General features: G+C 37.4%; 1 protein-coding gene and 1 long non-coding RNA gene across 12 annotated transcripts in view; one reads left to right on the forward strand and one right to left on the reverse strand.

The window, feature by feature from the left end:
* Positions 1-6872: 6872 nt before the first annotated feature.
* Positions 6873-19187, reverse strand: LOC106508827 (uncharacterized). The gene is made up of 4 exons (XR_002342504.2): positions 18642-19187; positions 16924-16965; positions 16129-16302; positions 6873-11174 (listed from the first exon to the last, which is right to left on the reverse strand). It is a non-coding gene; the product is annotated as an uncharacterized LOC106508827 (long non-coding RNA).
* A 145-nt stretch (positions 19188-19332) lies between these two features.
* SHPRH (SNF2 histone linker PHD RING helicase) overlaps positions 19333-24826 on the forward strand; it is an 84370-nt gene continuing 78876 nt past the window's right edge. For 5 of the 11 annotated variants that reach the window (XR_014845081.1, XM_085024324.1, XM_085024327.1 and 2 more), the window contains exon 1: positions 19333-19550. The gene's annotated coding sequence lies outside the window, so the exon portion shown is untranslated. Of the gene's footprint in view, positions 19764-24826 lie in introns of all 11 variants that reach the window. The other 6 variants (XR_014845082.1, XM_013992508.3, XR_014845083.1 and 3 more) reach the window with 3 other exon arrangements.

Raw genomic sequence — 24826 nt, forward strand, 5'->3', positions numbered from 1 at the left:
TGAATGCACCCATCACAAGAACTGAAATTGAAACTGTGATTAAAAAACTTCCAACAAACAAAAGTCCAGGACCAGATGGCTTGACAGCCGAATTCTATCAAACATTTAGAGAAGAGCTAACACCTCTCCTTCTGAAACTATTTCAAAAAATTGCAGAGGAAGGGATACTCCCAAACTCATTCTATGAGGCCACTATCTCCCTGGTACCAAAACCAGACAAAGACTCCACCAAAAAAAAAAAAAATCAACAACAAGAAAAAAACTGCATTTCACTGATGAACATCGATGCAAAAATCCTCAACAAAATATTAGCAAACCACATCCAACAATACATTAAAAGGATTATATATCATGATTAACTGGGATTTATCCCAGGGATGCAAGGGTTCTTCAATATCCGCAAATCAATCAGTGTGATACACCACATTAACAAACTGAAGAATAAAAACCATATGATCCTCTCAACAGACGCAGAAAAAGCCTTTGACAAAATCCAATACCATTTCTGATAAAAACCCTTCAGAAAGTGGGCATAATGGGAACCTACCTCAACATGATAAAGGCCATATATGACAAACTCACAGTGAACATCATTCTCAATGGTGAAAAGCTGAAAGAATTCCCTCTGAGATCAGGAACAAGACAAGGATGTCTGCTCTCACCACTACTCTTCAACATAGTTCTGGAAGTCCTAGCCACAGCAATCAGAGAAGTAAAAGAAATAAAAGGAATCCAAATTGGAAAGGAAGAAGTAAAACTATCGCTATTTGCAGATGACATGATACTATACATAGAGAATCCTAAAGATTCTACCAGAAAACTGTTAGAGCTTATCCACGAATTTGGCAAAGTCGCAGGATACAAAATCAATACACAGAAATCAATAGCGTTTCTATATACTAACAATGAAAAAGCAGAAAAGGAAATTAGGGAAGCAATCCCATTTACCATCGCATCCAAAAGAATAAAATACCTAGAGTAAACCTACCTAAAGAAACAAAAGACCGGTATTCTGAAAACTAGAAGACACTGATGAAAGAAATCAAAGATGACACAAATAGATGGAAAGATATACCATGCTCCTGGATTGGAAGAGTTAATATTATCAAAATGACTATAGTACCTAAGGCAATCTACAGATTCAATGCAATCCCTATCAATTTACCAAGGACATTTTTCACAGAACTTGAACAAAATATTTTAAAGTTTGTTTGGAAGCACAAAAGACACAGAATAGCCAAAGACATCCTGAAAAAGAAAAATGGAGCTGGAGGAATCAGGCTCCTGGACTTCAGATTATACTACAAAGCAAGTCATCAAAACTGCATGGTACTGGCACAAAGACAGACATATAGATCAGTGGAAGAGCATAGAAAGCCCAGAATTAAACCCACGCACCTACAGCCAACTAATCTATGACAAAGGAGGCAAGAATATACAATGGAGAAAGGACAGCTTGTTCAATAAGTGGTGCTAGGAAAACTGGACAGCCACATGGAAAAGAATGAAATTACAACACTCCCTAACACCATACACAAAAATAAACTCAAAATGGATTAAAGACCTAGATATAAGACCAGACACTATCAAACTCCTAGAGGAAAACATAGGCCAAACACTCTCTGACATAAACGACAGCAACATCTCAGATCCACCTATCAGAGTATTGACAATAAAAAGAAAAATAAACAAATGAGATCTAATAAAACTTCAAAGCTTCTGCACAGCAAAGGAAACCCTAAACAACACAAAAAGACAACCCACAGCATTGTAGAAAATCTTTGCAAGTGAATCGATTGACAAGGGATTAATCTCCAAAATTTATAAACCACCTTCTGCAGCTCAATACCAAAAAAAACAAACAAGCCTATCAAAAAATGGGCAGAAGATCTAAACAGACAATTCTCCAAAGACATACAGATGGCCAAGAAACATATGAAATGATGTTCAACGTCACTCATTACTAGAGAGATGCACATCAAAACCACTCTGAGGTACCACCTTACACCAGCCAGAATGGCCATCATCCAAAAGTCTACAAACAATAAGTGCTGGAGAGGGTGTGGAGAAAAAGGAACCCTAGTACACTGTTGGTGGGATTGTAAATTGGTGCAACCACTGTGGAAAGCAGTATGGAGATGCCTCAGAAAACTAAACATAGAACTACCATTTGATCCAGCAATCCCACTCCTGGGCATCTATCCAGAGAAAACCACGACTTGTAAAGACACATGCACTCCATTGTTCATTGCAGCACTATTTACAATAGCCAAGACACGGAAACAACCTAAATGTCCATCGCCAGAGGAGTGGATCCAGAAGATGTGGTACATATACACAATGGAATATTACTCAGCCATTAAAAGCAACGAAATACCAGCATTTTTTTGCAACATGGATGGACCTAGAAACTATCATGCTAAGTGAAGTCAGCCATACAATGAGACACCAACATCAAATGCTTTCACTGACATGTGGAATCTGATAAAAGGACAGACTGAACTTCTTTGCAGAACAGATGCTGACTCACAGACATTGAAAAACTTATGGTCTCCGGAGGAGACAGTTTGGGGGGTGGGGGGATGTGCCTGGGCTGTGGGATGGAAATCCTGTGAAATCAGATTGTTATGATCATTATACAACTACAGATGTGATAAATTTATTAGAGTAATAAAAAAATGGAAAAAAAAAAAGAACTGGCACATCTCAGCAAGTTCTAAAGGATGATGGCCAGCCCCAACTGCTAGAAGGTATGGATTGTAACATGTGTAATATTTTTTTGTTTTTATTATCAGCTTTGGGTGTTAGCCAAAATTTAGAACAGCAGGAAAAATCTTATTCTATATTTCATCAAGTCTCCCCTAACCGAATCTTAGTTATGTTCAGGTAGCTGGCTAAGATTCCTTGATCTCAGGGAAGGTTAAGTCTTTTGCTAGCCCTAGAAAATGGCTCATGATTAATAAAAACTAGACACAGAAATCCCATTATCCCATTTTCCTTCATTAGACATCGTTCCCAAAATTTCTTAGAGATAGAGGTATCCATGTGACAACTCTTACCATGCAAGGAAACATAAGAGAAAGTCTGCTAGGAAGCTTTGAGGGAAATTTTTGTTCCTATATAAAAAGATGGGCTTTGCAAGAAGAAACTGTTATATCTCTACCCCTTCTACTTAGGATGCTGGTTGTATGGTTTTGGTGCCTGCAGGTGCTGCAGCCATCTTGAGACTATAACTGGAAGGCCACTGAAAGCATGGAAATGCTAACAAAATGAAGTGTTATCCTTCAGCTGCTATACCCAACCTGTAATCACCTTCTTCCAGATTTCTTGCCTTTATTATTTAAGCCACAATCCATCAGGAATTCTTTTAATCGCATACAAAATCCTTCCCAACCAATAAGATTAATGCTTCAAAAAATGCATAGTTAAATTATTAACGGCCACTTTTCATTAAAAAATTATATTTACCTCTAGATAATTTCCTCCCAGATATTAGGACATGCAAACATACTCTATCTTTATGACAATTTTTCTACCAGTATGAGGGCTAAATATTGCTTTCTGGAATAATTACTCATTGGTCTAGGTATAAAGAACATTTTTTCTTTAAAAATAACTAAACAGTTCATAGCAAGTTAAAGAGCATCTAGTTCCTATAGTTGGAGCTAGAGATTCAATTAAAAATGAAATAAAGTTCGAAAAAGAGTGTCATAAGTGGAAAAATTAGACTTAGACTAACTTTTAGAGTTAAATATATCACATAAAAAGAATCCTATAATTTGAGCAGCTGTCTTGGCGAAGATATAGATGGTTAAACATGGGAGAAATGGCTATGTGACTTTAATTTCTACTATTATTTGCTAAATAGATAATTTCAATAAAGTCTTTTAGAACAGCTTGCAAGAACAGTTTTATATCATGCATATTTTTGCAAGGCAAAGCTTTTAAAAATTAAATTTAACCAACCATGTATGTGATAAGAACAGTAGAATTGATAATTCATTATATTAATGATACAGTTTCAGCTTGTTATTTTCCATATCTATTTAAATATATAATTAATATTTTTTGAAAACTATATACATCTTTTCATTCCAGACTTACTTTAGAAACAGAGTAGCAATTCATATATCCTGAAATCTAATCTCTTTATATTTAATTTTCCTTTCACAATATACATTTCACTTGCAAAATGCTTATTTAATTTTATTTAACTGATTAAATGTGATAGATAACCATAGGCAGAATTTACAAATAGATCCTCCTTCTATTTCTGCTCAAGGGAGGTATCGTGCTCCTTTAGTTGCTTTATAGTGTAGTTACTGTAGCTAAAAGTAAATGGTTATTCTCTGATTGGAGATTTGATTTTTAGGGAGAAATAAAATATTTGTTTGCTTATGTAGGTTCAAGCATCTTTATTTCCCACAACTTATGTAATATAGATATTTTTGATGCTATTATTCTGAAGCTAAATTTGCCAATACTTCAAACACAATCAGTTGGGGTTTTCTTCTGTTACCACTAAAGAATCATTAAGCTGCATATCACAGACTAAATGTGCACTTTCCGAAAGAAAGGCCCTAGTCTTCCAGTATATCTGTTCTCATTGCTTGTATGGTATTTTTCCCTATTGCATTCTCAATGCATAAACCGCATATACACAAATCTGGGCATAATTTGAAAAGTAAACCAATTTTTCTGTTTCTTAACTGGCATCATAATCATCCAAACACAATATACTCTGATTATAATGTTCAAAAAGAGACAGATAGAGATGAAATTTTGACTTAAGCAAGGCTCATTTTTTTAATGGCTGCTTTACCTCATTCCTGGAACAATTCTTTCTGTTTTCCATAGCTCCAGCCAACAAATCATTAATCCTACTGACCACTCTCACTAAAGCAATTGAGAGTAATGGACTTTGGAAAGTTACTGCTTATCCTATGTATTTACCTTCTTTCCCAGTCCTTTAAGGCTCTATTTCCCTGGCAAATCTCATACTAATTTAGCTGATAAGGTTTTATTAGGAGGGCGCCCAAGTCATTTCCTTATTTATTATAGCCTCCCAAAAGTAAATATATTTTTTAAACTCTAAACTGCTATATAAATACAAGTGGCCATTGCCTCAGTCTGTTCAGGGTGCTTTAATAAAATACAAGAGACTAGGTAGTTTATAAACAACCCTAATTTACTTCTCAAAGTTCTAGAGGCTGAAATTCTAAACAAGGGAGCAAGCACAGCCAGGTGAGGGCCCTCTTCTGGGTTACAAACTTGCTCTTGTATCTTCACAGGACAGGAGTAGCTGGAGATCTAATTGGACGCTTTTTCATAAGGGCAATAATTCCATTCATGAGATCTCTGTTGTTAATACCTAATCATAATGACACATCTCCCAGTACTATCACCTTGGGGATTAGGTTTCAACATATGAATTGGTGGGGGGCATATAAACATTCAAATCATAACAGCCATTGTTGGTGTTATTGTTGTCAGTGCAACAACAGTTGAAAATTATTGAGTGTCTACTACATGCCAGGTACTTTGCTAAGTGATTGGGATACATCAGTGAACCACACTAAGTGAATGAAAGAGCAGTAGGGATTGAGGTCAGAAAACAAATGAAGAACAGTTTATACAGAGTCTTGCAGGCCACTGTAAGGAATCTGGTTTTTATTATGCATGAAATAGGAAGGCATTGAACAGTTTTGAGCAGAGAAGTGACAAGATCTGACTTACGATTTAAAAGACTACTCTGGGAGTTCCCATCATGGAGCAGCAGAAACGAATCCAACTAGGAACCATGAGGTTGAGGGCTCAATCCCCAGTCTTGATCAGTGGGGTTAAGGATCTGGCTTTGCTGTGAGCTGAGTGTAGGTTGCAGACGCGGCTTGGATCCCATGTTGCTGTGGCTGTGGCAGAGGCCAGCTGCTGTTGCTCTGATTAGACCCCTAGCCTGGGAACCTCCATATGCCACATGTGTGGCCCTAAAAAGCAAAATAAAAAATAAATAAAAATAAAATAAAAAATAAAAGACTACTCTGGCTACTTTGGTTTGTGTGAGTTTCTTTTCAATTCAATGCATTTTATTATATTTAGTTGTATAACCATCATCACAACCTAATTTTACAACATTTCCATCCCAAATCCCCAGCCTATCCCTTCCCCCCAAACTGTCTCCTTTGGAAACCATAAGTTTTTCAAATTTGGTGGGTCAGTTGCTATTCTGCAAATGAGTTCACTGTATCCTTTTTTAAGATTCCACACACATTAAGTGATAGTGTATGATGTTTGTGTCTGTCTAACTTCACTGAGCATATAATTTCTAGGTCCATCCATGTTGCTGCAAATGCCATTATTTCACTCCTTTTATGGATGAGTACTATTCCATTGTGTACATGTACCACATCCTCTGTATCAATTCCTCTGTCGATGGACATTTAGGTTGCTTCCATGTCTTGGCTATTGCATATTGGGCTGCAGTGAACATTGGGGTACATGTATCTTTTCAAGTCATGGTTTTCTCTGGATAGATGCCCAGGAGTAGGATTGCTGGTTCATATGGTAATTCTATTTTTAGTGGTTTTTTTGAAGAATCTGCATACTGTTTTCCACAGTGGTTGTACCAATTTACCTTCCCACCAACAATGTAAGAGGGTTCCCTGTTTTCCACACCCTCTCCAGCATTTATGTTTGTAGACCTTTTGATGATGGTCACTCTGGCTAGTGTAAGATGGTACCTCATAGCAGTTTTGATTTGCATTTCTCTAATAAGTAGTGATGTTGAACATCTTTTCATGTGTTTTTTGGCCATCTGTATGTCTTCTTTGGAGAACTGTCTGTTTAGATCTTCTGCCCATTTTTTGATGGGGTTGTTTGTTTTTTTGATTTTGAGCTGCAGGAGGTGTTTATATATTTTTTAATCCCTTGTCACAGATGACTCCAAGATCTTGAGCTTGAGAAGGAATTTATGAAAGGATAGAGTTGTAATCAACTGCTAATACCAGCAGAGTTTAAAAGGTGCTTCATTACCATGGTCTCAAACTTTGGCTACTGTTTCATAGCTAGCTTCTCACCTTAAACAACATAATCAGTAAGAATGAGTTCTATGCATGGAAAAATTGTCTATGTGGCATGATTTCCAAGAACCAGGAAGGCATGATGCTCTACAAAATCCCCCACCTCTTGTGTCTGGAATCTATTTTTTAAAACTTTCATCCCACATTCACCCTTTCAGAATCTCTTGAGAGAGAAAATGATGGAGGATAGTGTGAGAAAAAGTGTGTCATATATATGACCAGGCCACTATATGCAGTATAGAAGAAATTGGCATAACACTGTAAATCAACTATACTATAACAAAAATAAAATAAATTGTTTGAAATTTTCTTGAAGGTTTTAAAGTACCATTATAATATAAAAGACACTGAAAACAGATGCCATTTAAGTTATCAATTAACAAATGTTCACATCTTTGTATGTCAAAGATGTAGAAAGGTGTAGTTCAAAGGGCCTTTTAAGCTATTATAATTTAAAAATAAGTAATCTAAAAATCATAGAATTTAAGTGACTTGTCCATGATCATAAAACTCTTTGGGGCAAGATGAGATCAGGATCCAGGTCTCTTGGTTCCTAGTTCAGTGTTTGTTTTGGGTAGACTTGCTGGAAAAGATGAATGAGTGGTGCAGAATGGATCCCTATTTGGGAAGGTGGTGGCACTCCAGGTGGGAATGGACATCAAACACAAAGCAAGAGTTATTATAGGGTGTACACCTTGAACATGTGTAATGTTCATATGTCAATTATGCCTCAGGAAAAATATTAAAATAACTAAAATAAACAATATAGTAAATATAAATTTCTCCATTGACCCTAGGTTCTTCTTCACCTCCTCCTCCATCTCTTTTCACTTATAACCACCTCCTAGAAAGAAAATCTACACTGGATGACCACTTCTCTTCACCTCTTACTCACTTAACCCTACTGCAAGCAAGTCCTACTCACCATTACTTAAACTCCTCAGGCAAAAATCACTGATGATCTCCTGAAAGATCTGTATTTTCAGTTTTCTGCATACTTGATTTCTTTCCAGTATTTAAGGGCTGGCTATTCCCCCCAATATTAAAACTCTCTTCTCACTTAGTTTCTATGAATTTATGCTTTCTGGGTGTGTTATCTAACCACTCAGCCCACATATTCCCAGTCTCCTTTTTAGCACTTCCTCCTATACTTGCTCTTTAAGCGGTGGTGTTCCCCAAGGCTCTATTCTTGGCCTGCTTTACAAGCTGTCTCTGAGAGATGTTATCCTTTCCCTTTACTTCAGCTACCACCTATGTGTTCATCTCCATCTCCAGGCCAGACTTTTTCTCTTGTCCCATTCTCATCCAGTCATTTATTTAATTATTCAGCTTATCTAAATCAATTGCCCCTTTTGTGCATATCTAACCATAGGCATCTGAAATTCAGCAAGACCCAAACTTCTTCTCCAAATCCTCCCCACTAATGTACTACTTATAGCCATCAAAGGCACTAACCCACTCACAGATGGGTCCCCTCCTCTCCTGATACTTCTAGAGTCCAAGTCCTTAACACACCTGAGCTTACCAGCTGCAACAACATTCTAATGGTCTCCCTGTCTCCAGAGTTTTCCCATCTGTTCCATCCCCCACCGCATAACTAGACTTACTATGACACAAATAGGACCATACAATGTCCCTGATTAAAATCATTCTATGCCCCCATATTGATAATGGAATAAATTCTAACCACCTTATCAAGGTATAAAATGTTCCATAATCAAACTGTTGGCTACTCCCTCAATTTATTTCACTTCTTGCTCTTCTCACATCACGTCTTCACTTTCACCCTTCATTCCGCCTATGTCCAATAGCCTGCAGTTTCTTCAAATAATCCAGTCAGCTTTACATCTCCAGGTCTTCACACTCAAGAGGCTCTTTTTATTGAGGATAGCTTATCTTCTTGCCTACCTGGAACATACTGATTAACCCTTTAACACTCAATTATCCAAAACTCAGTTATCCTTACCAATTCCTATCCATTTCAATAGTCTGTCATTCACTTGTGTGTGCACTCACAATAATCAGCACTCTATCACAGCATGTATAAAATTCATAACACTATTTTTAATACATCTACCTTTTCTTACTAGACAGAAAAATTGACAAGGATGCTACCTTATTCAACTTTACATTCCCACAACTGGTAAAGTGTTTGACATATAATTCTGTAAAATATTTACTGAACAGAACGTATCATATGTAAAGTAAAAAAAATTCCTGTATGTGATGTCTTTATTCAAATAAATAAATATCTAATTATATACTTTCAAGTACCAAAGCAGCTGATAGGGGATATTTTAAATATGGAGGAATGGGAAGTTGGTTTCTATATCCTTTAAGTTATTCTTATATTGCTAATACTTCCACAATTCTACCTAGGGTACATCTGCCTCATGGACTTCATAAATTTTCCTTTGCATTATATTAGCAATAAGGTAGCAGAGAAGTCAACTCTGTACAGAATTTGCTCTGTATTTTTACCTCTTTTGTGCATTACTTAAAACCTGATGCCAACTAGCAAAGCTTTCTATAACTTTCAGGCAATGGCTCTACAAAGCCACAGCATTCTCCTTCAAAATGTGAGTGACTATCTTTTTCCTATGAGACTTGATCCTACTATAGCAAAGCACTCACATTTCTCCAAGAAATGTAAGAATATTAAATCATAAAGAGAAGTTCAGACTAAGTTAGTAAATCTGTCTAAATTAATATTTCAATACCTGCTACAAATGATTTTAATATACCAGGTTAAAAAAAAAAGACTGTGAAATAGCAGAGACGCATCTGACATAGTGGCAATGAAATATTTTTTGTGGCTTCCACATAATTATATTCATCTCTAACTAGAAAATAAAGCGTATGGTGCAAAGAATCTAAAAGTGAGCTTATTTACATCTAGAAACATATTTTTCCATAATTCATTTCAGTATTTTGAATTTTCTAGTGATTATATAGCCAGCAGTCACTACAGAAATATTAGATTACATCTCCTTTAGGCTTGCACCATAAAAAAGATGAAGATGATGAAAACCTAAAACTGGTTCTTTAGGGCAGAGGAACTTCAATAAATCTGAAGTTTTCCAAATAATATTTATATTCAAAATGACTAAAAACACACATTCATAAATATTCTACTTTACATAAGAAGACACCCATTTTGTAAGGCTAATCATCACTGATGATTTAGATTTTATGCTTTTCAGGTTGATTTTCATATATCATATTTAACTATAAAAAAATTGAACAAATATTCTGCACAGGAGAAAAACAGGCATTAAAGCAACAGGACTTCATGGTTTCTGGTAGAACAGGTGAAACTTCTCCCATCCCTTGTCAAACAAAATATAGAAAACCCACATGTGTTAAAAAATATTTGGGGGCAGGCAAAGCATTCTAGCTATTGTCATATTGTTTGGCTAAGAATTTCTTTTACATAGATAATTACCTTTCAAGGACCAAAATACAATGAAATGTATAATATATAACACCTATTTGATTACAAATAAATCGTTTTTTGATGAGGGCATTTCAAGTTGTTGAAATTTCGCAATTATCACTTTTTTCAGCTTTATTGAGGTATTTACAAATATAACTTGTATATATTTAAGGCATCCAAAGTGATGGTTTAATATACATATACATTGTGACACGATAACTACAATCAAGTTAATTAATATATCCATCACCTCACACGGTTACTACATTTTCTGTAGTGAGAAAACTTAGGATCAACTCTTTCGGCAAACTGCAGGAATACAACATATATTACTAATTACGGCCACATGCTGTACATTAGATCTTGAGAACTTATTCATCCTACATAATCACATGTGTGTATCCTTTGAACAACATCTTCCCATTTCTCTATCCTCCAGCCTCTGTCAAATACCTACTTTCTGCTTTTATGAGTTGAAATGTTTTAGATTCCATATAAAAATGAGATCACGCAGTAATCTGTCTTTCTGTGTCTGGCTTATTTCACTTAGCACAATGTCCTCCAGGTTCATCCAGGTTGGTGCAAATGGCAGGATTTTCTTCTCTTTTAAGGCTGAACATTTTCTTTACCCATTCATCCAGTGATGAACACTTCATGTGTTTCTATAGAGTAAATATCGTGCATAATACTACAATGAATATAGCAGTACAGATATCTCTTCAAGATATTGATTTAATTTCCTTTGGTTATATACCAAGGTATGAAATTGCTAGGTCATATGGTACTTCTATTTTTAATCTTTTGAGAAAATTTCATACTATTTTTCATAATGGCAATACTAATTTACATTCCCATCAACAGTGTTCCAGGGTTCCTTTTTCTCTATATCCTTGCCAACATCTTTTTTTTTTTTTTTTGATAAGAGCCATTCCAGCAAGTGTAAGGTAATATTACATTTTAGGTTTGATCTCTACTTGTCTGATGACTAGCTGATGTTGAGAACCCTTTCATTAATATACCCTTTGACCATTTGTATGTACTCTGTTGATTACTATCTAATGAGGTCCTTCTCCCCATTCCATTTTCTTTTGTTGTTGTGCCTGTGGCATGCAAAAGTTCCAGGGCTAAGAACTGAACCCACGCCATAGGAGTGACAATGCCAGACCCTTAACTGCTAGGACACCAGGGAAATTCCTTAGGCCACTTTTTAAATCAAGTTTGGGTTTTTGGGTTTTTTTTTTTACTGTTTGTTTTTGCTGTTTAGCTGATATGGTTTGCAAATATTCTCTCCCATTCTGTAGGTTACTTTTCCACTTGTTGATTGGTTCCTTTGCTATATAGAAACTTTTTAATTTGATGCAATCTCATCAAAAAATAGACAAATCTCACTTTTTTTTTCCTTTTGTTCCTGTGCTCTTGGCAGCATATCCAAAAAAATCATTGCTCAGACTAAAGTCAAGAAGCTTTTTCCTTGTTTAAATCTAGTAGTTCTTCAGTTTCAGGCATTATGTTTATTTCTTTAATCTGTTTTGAGTTGATTTTTGTATATGGTATGAGAGAAGGGTCCAATTTTATTGTTCTTCATGTGGATACAATTTTCCCAACATTCACTGTTAGAGACCATCCTTTCCTTATTAGGTCTAATTAGCATCCTTGTCAAAGATCAGTTTGATTGTAGATGTGTGCACTTATTTCTGGGCTCTCTATTCTGTTACACTGGTCTATACGTCTTTTTTTATGCCAGTATCATACCATTTTGATATACTTTTGTAACATAATTTGAACGAGGTAGTATGATACCTCTAGTTTTCTTTTTCCTTCTCAAGATTCTTTTGACTAGTCAGAGTTTTTTGTAGATCTATATGAATTTTAGGATTGTTTTTACTATTTCTGTAAAGAATGTCATTGGGATTTTGATAGGAGTTGCACTGACTCTACAGGCAGCTTTGGGTAGTGTGGACATTTTAACAATGTGAATTCTCCTAACCCATGGACATTACATGTCTTTCCATTTATCTATCTTTAATTACCTTCATCAAGGTTTTATAAATTACAGTGCAAAAGTCTTTTATGTCTTTTGTTAAGTTTATTACTAAGATTTTATTCTTTTCATTGCTATTGTGAATGGAATTGTTTCCTTAATTTCCTTTCCGATAATTTGTTGTTGGTGTATAGAAAGACGACTAATTTTTATATGTTGATTTTGTATTCTTTGACTTTACTAAATTAATTTATTAGTTATAACAGGTTTTGTTGGATAAGTGTTTAGAATTTTCTACATATATCTTTACATCATTTGCAATTAGAGATAATTTTACTTCTTCCTTTCCAATTTGGATTCCTTTGATCTCTCTTTTCTTATCTCATTGCTCTGGCTAGGACTTCCAGGACTATGTTGAAAAAAAGTAAAAATGGGCATTATTACTATGCACCAGATCATCAAAGGAAAGTTTTCATTTTTTTCATCATGGAATATTATATTAGCTGTAGGATTTTCATATATGGGCTTTGCTGCATTTTGGTGGTAAGTTTCTTCTATACCTATTTTCTTGAGAGTTTTAATTATGAATGGATGTTAAACTTTGTCAAGTTTTTTCTGCATCTATTGATATTATTATCATACAATTATAGCATATATTTATTATATTATAGTATTATTGTATATTATTGTCAGGTTTATTGAGATTTTTTTTTCTTGATGTAGGCATTTACTGCTGTAACTGCCCTCTAAGAACTGCTTTTGCTACATCCACAAATTTTGGCATATTTTATTTCCATTTTCATTCGTCTCAAAGTATTTTTTAAATGCATCTTTTCCTTTCTTCTTTGACTCATTGGTTGTTGTGTAGCATATTGTTTAATCTTTACATATTAGTAAATTTTCCCATTTTCTTCTTACAATTGATTTCAAGTTCCATACCTTTGTCGTCAGAAAAGATGGTTGATATCATTTCAATCCTCTTAAATTTATTAAGAATTGTTCTGTAGCCTAATATATCATAGATAATGTTTCATGAACACTTTAGAACATTGTGTATTCTGTTGCTTTTGGATGGAATGTGTATTCCACTGTTTTTGGATGCAGTGTTCTGTATATATCTATTAAGCTCATTTGGTCTCATGTGTCACTTAGGGCTAATGTTTCCTTAATGAGATTCTGTCTAAATGGCATATCCATTGATGTAAATTATTGTATTGCAGTCTATTTCTCCCTCAAGTCTTTTAATATAAGATTTATATTTAGATACTGCTATGTTAGGTGAATAAATACTTAACAAAAGTTAAATCCCCTTGTTGGATTGATCCCTTTATCATTATGTAATGCCTTTCTTTATCTCTTATACTCTTTGTTTTAAGGTCTATTTTGTCTGATATAAATATAGCTACTCCAGCTTTCTCTTGTCTTCCATTTGCATAGAAGAGCTTTTTCCATCCCTTCATTTTCAGTCTGTGTTTCCCTAATCTGAACTAGGTAGCATAGAAATGGGTCTTGTTCCTTATATATTAAGCCACTCTATGTCTTTTGATTGTGAAATTTAGTCTAATTACATTTGAGGTAATTATTGATAGGTATTTACTTATTTTCATTTTGTTCATTGTTTTCAGGCTGTTTTGTAGTTCCTCTCTGTTCCCTCTGCTCTTTCTCTCTTCCTTTGTAACTTCATGACTTTCTTTGGTGGTATGTTTAGATTCCTTTCTCTTTATCTTTTGTGTATCTACTATAGGTTTTTGGTTTGTGTTTACCATGAGGCTTACATATAACAACTTGTATCTGTCACAGCCTATGTTAAGTTGATAAGAAGTTTGATCACATTCTAAAGCTCTATAATTTTGCTTCTACCCCACCCCGTTTTATGTTTTAAAAGTCAAACCTTATATCTTTTTAACTTGCATATCCCTTAACTAATTAATGACTATAGTTACAGTCCTTTATCACATGAGTCTTGCAAATATTTTCTCCCAGTCTTTGTCTTGCCTTCTAATTCTCTTGACATTATCTTTTGCAGAGGAGATTTTAATAAAGGTCCAGATTATCAATTATTTCTTTTATGGTTCATGCCTTTGGTATAGTATCTAAAAATACCATCGTCACCATGCCCAAGACCATTTTGATTTTCTCCTATGTTATCTTCTAGGAGTCTTATAGATTTGCATTTTATGATTAGATCTATAATCTATTTCGAGTTAATTCTCGTAAAGATAATTTGTTTTTTGTTTGTTTGTTTTTTTGTCTTTTTAGGGTTGCAGCTGCGCAGCACATGGAGGGTCCCAGGCTAGGGGTCCAATCAGAGCTGAAGTCGCCGGCCTACACCATAGCCACAGCAACAGGGGATCTGAGCCGCGTCTGCAACCCACACCACAGCTCAGGGCAATGCCGGATCCTTAACCCACTTAGCAAGGCCAGGGATCAAACCCGCATCCTCATGAATGCTAGTCGGGTTTGCTAACTGCTGACCTATGACGGGAACTTTTAATTTGGTATTTTTAAGGTATGAAATGGGTTTCCATGATTGGTGTCCCAGTTTATAACATTACCGCTATAGGAAATAAAGATTTGATTTACATGAACATGCTTTTTTTATCATTTAGGAATCAATTAGTTCATAAGTTAGACATCATTTACTTAAGTGATTTCCAAATATTTATCTTTATATTGGCTTTACTAGTTATCTGGAATGGTTTGATTTTTTAAAATTAATTCTTAGGAGCTAATAAAGAGGGAGTTATGTCACACAGACATACTGATCATAGACACACTGATCATTATATACTACTGCTGTGCAGAAGTTAAGGTACTTAAGCACTTAAGTTTATTTAAGGTCCTAAAGAGGAACTCAGAAATTTAACAGGGTTTAATAGAACTGAAACTCAAATCTAATTTTGCCACTGTCCCAAGAATTGACCTAAAGAATACACCAATGCTGAAGTATGAACATGGCACTGCCCTTCCAGTGGATAGAAGCTTTGGAAAGGTTATTTCTCCTCTGGCAAATATCATTTTATGCTAACACTACTATGACTAAGCTTCCTTGAGATTTTATATTCATTCTGAAAGTGCTACATCACTATTTTTGTACTTTAAAATGACACATGATGGTGACCTCTGAAATATTCAAAAAAATTTTTACTTGTATTTTTCTCAAAACTGCATAATAAATATAACTTAAGTCATAAGCATCAATAGACTCATCTACAATATTCCTATTTCTTAACATGTGGAGGCCCTATCGACAAAGCAAGTTAGAAAAATATGCCATGAGAAACACAGCCACAGCAGCACCAGATCAAGCCGCATCTGCAACCTATACCACAGCTCACAGCAAAGCCAGATCATTAACCCACTGAGTGAGGCCAAGGATAAAACCCACAACCTCATGGTTCCTAGTCAGATTCTTTTCAGCTGCACCACGATGGGAACTCCCTAGGAAAAGTAGCAATTGAGAATAGGGGTGGGGAGGGAGTAGTAAAGGTACCAAGGGCACAGATTATGTTATCTTCATTGATAAATGCTAAATTTCACATCCTTCCTTACCCAACAGGCCCAACTTCATCTTTCTCATTGCATTTACCTAATTTACAAGCACTGTTTTATTAATGCTCAAAATAAATACTTACAAACAAATGGTGAATTCCCTTCTCCTTACGTCATAGGTTCATGTCCAATGCAGCATTTTATGTACAGATTACACATTTTGCTCTACAAATTATGACAGGCAGAGTTTTCAGTTTGCAGGTTGAGCTTGCAGCAGGGGAGACAGAAGAAATTTTTGACTTTGAAATAAAATTGACCTGAAATTGAATCACCAAGGAAAAATTAAATTGAAAGTTAACAGTTAAACCTACCTATGGCTAGCTTAAGCAAAGACTGTGGAGTTCTAAACATGAAGACTGGTGTTCAAGTCACACACCTCCTGCCCCCTACCCAACATATCGTGGTCAGGCTACATACAGCAAAATATATCCAGTCCCTTGTTTACTGTTTGTTTGACCTGGCATACATTCACTCCAACACAGCTGATCTCCCCCGTCAGCACCAATTTTCCAAGGCAACGTTTCCTCCTCACACTCTCTTTGTTAGTACTACATACATTTTAACATTGGCTTTGGACACTATACTTCATTCGGAAATAGTATCTTCAACTCTCATACTTTCATTTTTTTCAGGAGGAGGAAAAGCATCCTAAGACAAGTTGGTAGTAAAGAAGATGGAAACAAAGAGTCATCTCTGCCAAGCCTCAGTCACACTGAGTGGCCATCAACTTCACTTCCAGACGACAGGCCAAAAAAAAGTAGAATACGGAATAAACTTCCCAATCAAGTTTATTAATGACCTTTCTATTAAGGAGTGCTGGGTCTGAATGATCCTTATCATTGATATGCACTGCCCCATATCATCAAATAATTACACACCTCTTGCCTTCATTTGCTTCATTTGCTTCATCCCATGGCAACCTAGGAAGTTTAGTAAAAATACTGTTTATTTGATAGACAACATGACTTAAGCGGAAACAGTCTAGACAGAGGAGTCAAGAGGAGTTCTAGATCCTCTTGTTCTCCTAAAGTTAAACTGTGGCGAATTACCAGATTTCTCTGTCTCAGATTCTTCTTATAAAATGAAAATTTTAAATATCTCATATTAGCTTTCTAAGAATCAAACAGAAAAATGAACATGACAGGGCTTTGCAAAACATAAACTTCTACTTATAAATCATCAGTTAGGCTGCTTCTGCCTCCAAAGAAGTTAAATTTACATTTATTCACTCCCTCTCAACTAGTCCACCTCCTTGAGAACAACTTAACAACATTCTTTTCTAAAATAGACGAACTGAGTCAGAGGCACAGTTAGAATAAAGCTACTATTCCCAAAAGGAACTGGATCTGTAGTTTTGGCCTAACGAGATCACACAAGGAAGAAAGTGGCCTGACTTTGGTCACATTTACAGTTTCAGGAAATAAACTCTATGAACACTCAGTGGTCCCCTGATTGGTTGATGTCCACTCAAGTGATTCCCACTTGTGGAATGCTTTTAGCTCTTTAGCATCTAATGGGTGGATGAGCCAAGTGTTGTCATGGGTGAATAGCTGTTTAACAGCTGGGAGCTTCCAGAAAGCTAAGGTTAAAAAATGAGCCATATTTTCTAAAATAGCTCTGGTGATTCTAACATTGAAAAACAATGCTCCATAGAGAACTTTTCAGACTATACAGGGCACTTTGCAGATACAAGATTGAACATACCATTGGAAAATTCAAGAGAAAGAATTTCTTTTCATTGTAAGCACATGATACCATATAAAATTCTATCTCTGTAGTTGAAATCATATCTCTGGACACACAACTGGATCTGTAGTTTAATGCTTGTACAGGATAACAAAAATTATGTCTATAGAGATTAATTACCCCAATCAAGATGAACAAAGATTAAATGATGCTATGCTTATTGGTTTGTTTGGTTTTTTTTTTTTTTTTTTTTTTTTTGGTCTTTTTGCCATTTCTTGGGCCGCTCCCACAGCATATGGAGGTTCCCAAGCTAGGGGTCTAATCGGAGCTGGAGCAGAGCCACAGCAACGCGGGATCCGAGCCGCGTCTGCAACCTGCACCACAGCTCAAAGCAACGCCTGACCCTTAACCCACTGAGCAAGGCCAGGGATGGAACCCACAACCTCATGGTTCCTAGTCGGATTCGCTAACCACTGAGCCATGATGGGAACTCCAGCAATGCTTATTTTAAAATATTTCTGCCTCACCCAGCTGGACTCATTCAAAGTGAGCTTGATTTTCTGTTCCCACGGTGAGATGTAACATAAAACTATAAAGATAATCTTTTAGAGCACAATATACGTTTAAACACGGAGTTTCAAATTACATTTCCATTAGGTCTTGCACTTAGTAAAATGATCAGTTCGCCAACAAAGAGGGGAGGCTCCAGCATTAGCACTACTTTTTCAACTTGCCTCATGAAGCCTTGGATAAGGTAACTGATTTCCACTTAATTCTATGTGGTTTAGTAAATACAAATGGCTTCTTTTAGGCTAGCTTTAGAAGTCTGTCATGAAGTTCTGTACTACGAATATGGACCACTATGGACCGTCTCCGCAGCTATCGGATGCTCCCTTAGGCAAAAACTTACTTTTGTGCTTCTGGGATCACACAGACCAAGACGCCCCTCCACAGCATAATGCTGAGCCCGTATTAGGTACTCGAGCGCCCGAGGTTTCCTGGGGGTTATTTTTCAGGCTCTTGGCTCTGCAGCCTCTCAGTTTTTTCAGAGTTACCTAGGCATAAGCCTACCTCCATGAAAAAGAGGCTACCATTCAGTGAAGAGAAGGGAAAAAGGCTTACACATTGGAAGGGCAACTTAGGCACAATACGTGTGGTTTTTCCCTGATCTTAAAATACTCCTCACATTTTCCTGGGAAGTCTTTTAAAATAGCTTTTCTGAGGGAGATAAGCTTCATCCATAACTAATTCATGGACACTTTATAGAAGCAATGAAAAAAAAAAGGTGCGTTTGCAAAATTCTCTTCTGTCTTTTCAAAGCCATAAATCTTTCAGTTACCACTCGCTTCAAGCGGAGGCCACTCCCTTCGGCCGGCCCGCCGGCTCACTTCCCTCCCCGCTCTCTTCCAAACGGGTCTAGGGCCCCGCCTCATCTTTAGGGGTTCCAGCCAATCCTGTGTTCTCTAAAGGCTCCGAGTAGCGCTATCGCGAGATTCCAATCGTATCCTCGGATGGTCTCTGACCTGTGTGGACTTGCGCAGAAAAGACTCATGAAGCCACTGCGGGAGAAAGGAGGCGGGGCGCCCCCGGCGTGCGCGTTCATCTTGACCCTACGCTCCAGCGCACGCCCGGCACCTAGAAGCTGTGGTGTCTGGCCCCCCACCCCCGGGGAACCCCAACACAAACCAGCGTAAAACGCGTGCGTCCACCTCGGGCGGATGTTCGGTGGGTGGCGAATGCGTGCCCAGGATCTGCGGGGGCATTAGAGGCCCCGAGCCTTAGTGCAGAGAGGCACTAGGGGCTTGGAGAACGAGTCTAGGTAGGCTCTTGGGTGATGGAGGGTCAGGGGTCAGAGGTCGGGGACGGAAGACGTATCTGGACAGAGACAGAGGTGCCCAGGGAGGGACGACTCGGTTGTTCTGGAGCCAAGGAAACTAAAAGGCTGAGAGAGAGCCGCTGCGCGAAGCCCCCCCGACCCTTCCCCATTTCAGACGTGCGGGCCTGTGGATCGTCGCGGTTCCCCGGGGACGAGGTGGGGCCGTGGGAAAGGAGGCTGTGTTTCTCCCCCGGGGGTTGGGGCCTGGGGTGTTTATTCGAGTGTCCTAGGGGCTGTGGTCGCGCTCCTCCGCCTCGCGGTAGCTTGTTTGCCGGGCCTGCTGGAGCGATATGGAGCTGACAGCCTTGCTCAGACACTCGAACCGCCTTAGAGTCTTTCGGAAGAAAACTGAGTGGGTATCACCATTCGCGGCGTATATGTCCTCTGGATACTGGAACCGGGTAGCTGCCAAGCTTCTTGGTGTGCAGAGCTGTAATGTAGTAAAAGGGAAGGCCGAGGCTTCCAAGTTAGTCTGAAAGTTCTCAGTTATCTCGGGAGTCAGATTAATTACAGTCGGAGTCAACCACACTTGCAACATTGTACATTTTGACTCGTGGTCCTTGGCTAGTTTTCTGATCCAAGATATGTTTTCTGATGATTGACGGTCACTCTCAGCTAAATAGTATTAAATAATAACCATTAAGCTTGTGCCTTTTTTTCTAACCGAACTGACATAAGCCGATAGGTAGAAATCCTAGATGTTTGATGTTTCCCTACTTATATTTAAATTAGCTTGCGTCTTTAACTGAACAAAAAGTAATTTTAAAGTCAGTACAGCTATTTTAATTATTGGGTTGGGCGATAGTAAGAATGATGAAACTCTCATCAATCAAAAAGGTCCGTAATATCTCTGCAGTCACCAGAAAGACTAGTTGGTTGTAATAGATAACCATGCTAGAAGCAGGGGATTAGTGAGCAGTAGTAGAATAAGTGTTTCTATATTGTAACCTGGCACTTACAAGGTTCACCAAGCCAGTAAGCTGGCAATTGAGAGTAAGGCAGTTTACTTTTGAAAGGTGCTGTTTATGTATATCCTCCTCTTGCCCTGCCTAAAGAAGTGTACTTACAGAATTATTGAAACAGATCTTTTATTAAGAGTTCAGGCCAGAAAGATTTGGGGAAAACAGAATCTGCTGGTGAAAAAATCTTACAAGGCCATTTTCTAAGTTTATATGACTAGCATGTACTTTAGACTTCAACAGATGAAAATACTTTCAGCCTGCTGGAGTTATCACTACAGAAGACTGTGGTAATGCTAGGTCATTGAGAACTTTTAGTCATCAGTAATGATTGGGCTTCACTTGCAAAAGATTGACCTTGGACAGAGTATCTCAAATGTATACTACCTGTTGCCCAGGCCTGCCGTGGATTTATTGTGATTCAGGACTGGTACGTGTTTTTTAAGGAAGAGATAATGATTTGGAGGGAAAAAAGCTCTGAATTAAGTTTAATTGATACCCATTTGTTGTATTGTCTTAGTAATGACATTTTATATTTATTTCTCTAGCAATCTGTCATTGTTTTCTGTTAAAGATACAGGTCAGTGGGATTTCTCTGTCTCATTCTGAACCAAAAATAGCTCAAAGTAGTTTCACACTACCTAGAGTCTTTTAGAATGTTGTTAAGAGAGATTTGCCCAAAAAGAAATTTGAGTAAAGTACTATTGGGTCCTTAAGAAGAAAGGATATCCAGGGAGTTAAGAGATCTTTGTTTCACATTATTTTGTATATTTTTTCCATCCTGGCAGTTACCTCGCATTGAGAGTACAGTATTGAATAGGATACAGTTCCTGCCCAGTGGTAGTTCAAGTAGTTCAGTATAGTTCAAAGTCAAACAATTAAGAACACTCTAGCAGTTGGGATCAAGGAGGAGAGGCCCTTAACTTAGCATACCTGGTCCTGGAAGGTTTGGTAGGAAGATTAGGACAACAATAGGCAGAAAAGCTTGAACAGGCATTTTAGGCAAAATCTTTTTACATTCAAATGCAGGACAGAAAGTGTGGTCCAAAAGGAAATTGCACATAATCATGTTATTCCCAAACAGATATTTCAGAAGGAAGAAGAAGCAGAATCATCAAAGTGAGATTTATGTGGTATGAGGAAAACAAGTAGAAGGATTTAGAATTAAGATATGATTAGAGATATATAGAATTGTACCAGTACTCAACTTACCAGCTGCCAGTTAACATTATGGTTATAAGTAGTTTTTTTGTTGCTGTTGTTGTTTGTCTTTTTGCCTTTTCTAGGGCCGCTCCCTCGGCATATGGAGGTTCCTAGGCTATGGGTCTAATCGGAGCTGTAGCTGCTGGCCTACACCAGAGCCACAGCAACGCGGATCCAAGCCACGTCTGCAACCTACACCACAGCTCACGGCAATGCCAGATCCTTAACCCACTGAGCAAGGCCAGGGATCAAACCCACAGCCTCATGGTTCCTAGTAGGATTCGTTAACCGCTGAGCCACGATGGGAACTCCCTAGTTATAAGTAGTTTTGATCAAATAATACCTTCTTTGGTTCAAGTGTTATACCTGGATAAAGATCTCTTAGAGCAAGAGTCAACCAAAACAGGATGGGCTGGGGATAGTGGTGTGGGGGCGTAGGCAGATCATGAATGTTTGCTCAGTAGAGAACTGGACAAAAGGAGTCTTGATAGAAGTCGTGTATTTATTTTTCTTCAAATTGTCATAATTCATAAATACTTTGAGACTATGATATTAGAAGAAATCATGTTGGAAGCAAACATCTAAAAGAATGTGCAAATTATAGTGATATATATTATTTAAAAGATACTGAACAAGTCTTAGCAGAGAATAAAGAGTTGAAGGATTGTGTTCTAGTTCACCAATATTTCTGCTACAAGATCGTTGTAAGAGAAAGGGCACATAGTAACCTCTATTCACAATTGATTGGCTTGAGCTGGTCACAGGATTATTATAGATGTAGCACCAGTTGAGACATTTTCCATCTATACTATATTTTGGAAGAAAATAAATGGATTTTAGTAGGCAGCTGGCTATCCATAACAAGGTTTCTCAAACTTGACTGCACACTAGAATCACCTAGGGAGTGTAAAAAATAATGAAAGTAATACCTGGGTCCTGCCCCAGAGATGACAGTTTAATTGGCCGGGGTAGTACAGGTCATCGGGGTTTTTAAAAGTTCCCCCAGGTATGTGCAGTCAAGTTTGAAACACACTGATAGTCCCCCATCCTGCCACTTTAAAATTTGGTTATTATAAAATGTAATTTATACTGTTCTCGGGGTGATAGTAATTGCAACTACCACTTACTAAAAATATGCTAAATTTCTGTTGCTGTGCTCTTGTACTTACATAGAGACTAGATAATTGGTGAGTGGCAGTGAGTGGCAAAGCTAGAATTTGAACCTAGGATTTCAAAAGCCCCCATTCTCTCTGTAAGCCACATTGCCTTGCACATGTAAGACTCTAGCCTGTTGCTTTTGGGGCTTTTGGAGTTAAGGATTCTGTAGTTACAATGTTATTAATATCACTGTGGTTGGTGTGATTGTATAAACTGGCCTAGTTCCTTCCCTATCCCTTACCTTACATCCACCCTCTTTGCCAAGAGTGGTTCCACTCATAAAGAAGTATAACGTATGTCCCCACCTCTTGACTTTGAGTCCATCCAATTAGAACCTTAGTGATTTTTTTCCCTGACCCGAATACTGAAAAGTAGTTGTGGGGTTGGATTTGCACTCTCACACCTCAGTCGCTGCCATAAGAACATACCTGGGTTATTTTGCTGGTCCCAGGAGAAGGTTGAGAAGCACATTACGCAGAGCCAAGCTGCTTCTCCTGAAGCATAGCCTAGATCAGTCAGCCCTCAGCTAACCTGCAGATCTGTGAGAATAAACGACTCAAGGCATTAAGTTTGGATGATGTGTTACCTAGCATACTTACGGCGGTAGCTAACTGATAAACTGGTATGGCCTAACTTCAATTAGGCTTCCTACATTATTCTGATCTCTTATGCAAGGCAATAGAGGAGATAAGATGATTGAAAAATAGTTAACTATAGTCAGAAATTGATTATAGAGCACCACCTGCATATTCATAAACCAAGCACTGGTTAAGGGAATGGAATTCTCAAGATTGACTTAGACCAGCACTGTTTGATTGCCATTTTGCAATTATGAGAATGTTCCATGTTTATGTTGTCTGCTGCGGTAGCCACTAGTCATGTATGACTTTTGAATGTTTGAAATGTGGTTAATAAGAATGAGGAGGTGAGTTTAAATCTTTTTTTAACTTAAATAGCTGTAGGCAGCTAGTGACATCCTTATTGTACTGCCCAAACAACTTCCTTGGGGGAAGGAAGAAACTACTCTCCTTCTAAGTCACAAGGTCAACATGTTCCTAAGTAAAAAAAAAAGGTTCTGACAACAAGGGAATGAGGTAGATCTTAGGTAGATAAGTAATATTATTTCCTTTGTGGTTATTCTATTCAGACCAATTTTATTGGACCAGTTTTATTTATTTACATTTCATTAGTAAATTATGCACTTTATCAGATTTTTCAAGTATTTTAGGATAAATCTATTCCAAACATTCTCTTACAATTTTTAAATCCCTTCTGCATCTACTTTTTGTCTTTGCTTTTTAAATTAGTTTTTTAAGTTTACATATGGGAAAATTCAGTAATTTTATATATACAATTTGATGAATTTGTAAATGTATGTAATGAAGAACATTTCTCTCCCCAAAGCTTTCCCTCCTGCCTTTTTGCTGTCGGTCACCTGTTACCACTTTGTGGCCCCTGGTAACCACTAATTTGCTTCTTATCAATGGATTTTTACCTTTTCTAGAATTTCATATAAACGGAATCATGCAGTATATAGTCTTTCATATCTGGCTTCCTTCACCTATTATGTGTTAAAAATTCATTCATACTGTTGTGTGTGCCAGTAGTTTATCTTGAGTAGTATTCCATTTGTTTATCCATTCATCAGGTGATAGACATTTGGGTTGTTTCCAGTTTTAAGCCTTTTTTTTTTTTTTTTTTTCAGGGCCTCATATGCTGCATATGGAAGTTCTCAGACTAGGTGTCAAATTGGAGTTCAGCCACTGGCCAAAGCCACAGCCATAGCAACACAGGATCCGAGCCATGTCTGCAACCTAACCACAGCTCACGGCAATGCTGGATCCTTAATGCACTGAGTTGGACCAGGGATTGAACCCGCATCCTCATGGATACTAGTCA

The sequence above is a fragment of the Sus scrofa genome, chromosome 1 (assembly GCF_054392235.1).
Source record: "Sus scrofa isolate SSC_HxYL_T2T_F1_AM1 chromosome 1, Sscrofa_HxYL_maternal_Yorkshire_Landrace_v2.0, whole genome shotgun sequence".
NCBI lineage: Eukaryota > Metazoa > Chordata > Mammalia > Artiodactyla > Suidae > Sus > Sus scrofa.